Below are 2,932 nucleotides of genomic sequence, written 5' to 3' on the forward strand. Positions count from 1 at the left end.
TCTTCGATGAATTGTGTCCTGAAGTCACGATACTCAATAAATTCATAGAAAATATGCTTCCTATCTTCTAGGAGTCCACAATGGCATAGAGAATCCCTCAGTGATTGAAAAATTCCCTTATTTTCACAAAAAGAGGAAAAGATAAGTTGTATGGAGATTAAGATTAAGTCAAGTTGTTCACGCTTTACCACGATTTAGAATGAAAAATTTTTTCGTTGCTCCTTTGAGGGAATTGCTCCAACATTCTTGCCACCGTTTTATAAATTCTGTCCACAGATACTTCCTTTCCTCTTTTTAACTCCCATCAAAATCTAGTTAAAGTGAAAAAATTATATGGCAACACACACCATTCTTTGACGATAACTCAATGATATAAAAATCAAGTGTAAATCCAAGTATAATAGACAATCTCTCAAAGTTCAATAGGTGGTACACATCATCAATAGGGTAGATCTCTGAATTGTGAAGATCTTTTGCATACTGAATTTCTATAAATCGGAACTCAACCAGTGCAAATTAAGAACAAAGCTGATCACTGCTTGTTTGACGTAATCCCAAGGGGGACCATAACAAGTACAAAAGCTACATCGTTGCAGAGAATTGTGAAAAGTGAAAGCAAGAGTTGAATGGAAATCTACTTTAGAAAGCTAATTTATGTTGCAAGGACAATACAAAAAAAAAATAATAATAATAATAAATAAATAAATAAAAAATACAAAACAAATTTTGATACTTATGTGCGTTAATATTTGTTAATCACATCATTCTGAAAAAAATGAAGACAGCACTTTATAATTAACTATTTTATTGAATTTTGAATGTTTTACATGTAATTTTTTAATCCAACTGATGTATACATTCATTAAATCTAATAATTTGATCTAATAATTGAACAAAAATTATTTTACTCTAAATTTAGCTCTTTTTCAATTTTCTAAGTTTACGTCATCTGCTTTGCTTTTAATACATCATATTTATTTTTAAAATAATTATTGAGCATAATATTTATAATGGTATTAATTACCAAATTTAAAATCATTTCTCCAAAATGTCCTATTTGGCAAACATCATTCAAAGAAAATTCAATAGTTTTCAATTCAATTCAATTCAAAGAAATTTAACGAAATCAAAGAAATTTAAAAGAAAATTCAATTCAAAGAAATTTAACATAAGTAATAATAAGAAATCTCTCTGATTAGGTAACTTCAAGAATTCTTTGTGAAGTGCTCGTGATGATATACAACAGTCCGACATTCCTCCTCTATCTATAATTTGAATTAGTTCATATTGGCCACCAGTAAGTAATAGTTCGTTCACTGTTAAAATAACTTTGCATTCCTCACCGCAAAATCTTTTGATAACAACATAAGCAAGGTAAACTAAGAGTGGTACGTAATATTTTTCTTTTATTAAACACTTTTTGTGACGGTAATGTTAGAAAACAATGTGGATGTCTTAGCCTCCATTCGTGTTTCAACAAGACTTTCCTGAAATGCATTTGTTTTGAAATCATTAATTGCAAAGTTTCCAAAAGTGTTTGATTTTAAAGTTAAAGGTAATACAGAACGCATTCGTAATTTCATTTCATTCTCATAAATATACCATAAAGACGCATGATATTCTAAACCGGATAATTGTCTGTATTGACCAAATCTTTCCTCTAAGGTTTGAAATTTTCCTGTAAGAAAATAACTCATGTTTAATTCTTAAAAAGAACAGTTTGTCATTTCAAGTAATTGGTAAGTTGTATGCTTCAAAACATTGTGCATCTCCCTTGTTAAAAAACCTGTCTAAAAAAACAAAACCCAAAAAACTATTACATTAGGGTCATCCGGTAAGTTATTACATATCCAACCAATCAATAAATTTATTTAGAAAAACAACATTTTCATGAATTTTAAATAAGAGTTCTTGGCGACGATTTTTTTAATCTTTGACCCTTTAACGGCGTTTTGACATTCACTATATACCACCATGCTAAAACAGTTCTAATGAAACCGGTGGTATCTTTATGAAACAGTAAATTTCTTTTTAGTCCTCAAAGATCTATTAATGATATGTTCATTGAAAATCTGCAATATAAGTTTTACACTTTGTCTTTCCAAACTTGAGGGATTCAAAGCCTTCATTGGTAATTTTTAATCATATTGCATAGATTTTTCAGTTTCCATGGAATGCAATGTTTTAAGGCAAGATAGCGAAGACAGTTTTTCCCATCAAATTTGGATGTCCATCTAACTATCTAGGATGGCTCAAAATGAATCTCACATAGCTGTAACAATATGAAATAAAATGTTATGCTGCCTTTCGAATTTCATTTTACTTATTTTTAGCATCTCGTAAAGTATAAACGATTTTTGTTAGCTTTTATTATCCTTAGTTGTAAAAACAACTAAGGATACCTCAGTCCGCGTGCACAGTCCTATAGTTTATCAAAGGTTGCATAAAATTACACTTCATGTATTTATCTACACTAAAAGTTGCAATAAATAAAATTAACATTACGTATTGTACAAATATTGAGATTTTTTGATTTCTTAAACAAACAAACATAACCTTTTTTTCCGTGTATCCAATATGAGAAATGAATATTTTATATGAAAATGAAATCGCAAAAGCTGAAATTCTGACAAGACGATTTCTTTCATAAGCATGCGCTTTTCTTCAATGTATCCAATAGATGAAATGAATATTTTATATATAAATCAATTGGATCCTGGAGGTTTCGGGCCAGGTTTGAAAAATGTTGCTTGCAACACATAGGGTGTACTTGGGATGGACGTTCCACACTGTCAAAGACTATACCATAGTGCCTAGGTGCTTTAAGTGCTCCCAAAGGCAATGGTCATTCTGCCCGTATTTGTGCTCAGGATCTGAAAACTTGTGGCCACTGTGGCTCTGTCGAACATAACCTTAGTGATTGTGAGAATAA

The 2,932-nt window shown here is 30.3% G+C and overlaps 1 pseudogene; it reads right to left on the reverse strand.

Moving 5' to 3' along the window:
• Window positions 1-1,409: 1,409 nt before the first annotated feature.
• Window positions 1,410-2,174, reverse strand: LOC150076608 (uncharacterized; annotated as a pseudogene).
• Window positions 2,175-2,932: the final 758 nt, after the last annotated feature.

The sequence above is a fragment of the Mastigoproctus giganteus genome, chromosome 13, assembly GCF_048544385.1.
Source record: "Mastigoproctus giganteus isolate SK-2022 chromosome 13, ASM4854438v1, whole genome shotgun sequence".
Taxonomy (NCBI): Eukaryota; Metazoa; Arthropoda; class Arachnida; order Uropygi; family Thelyphonidae; genus Mastigoproctus; species Mastigoproctus giganteus.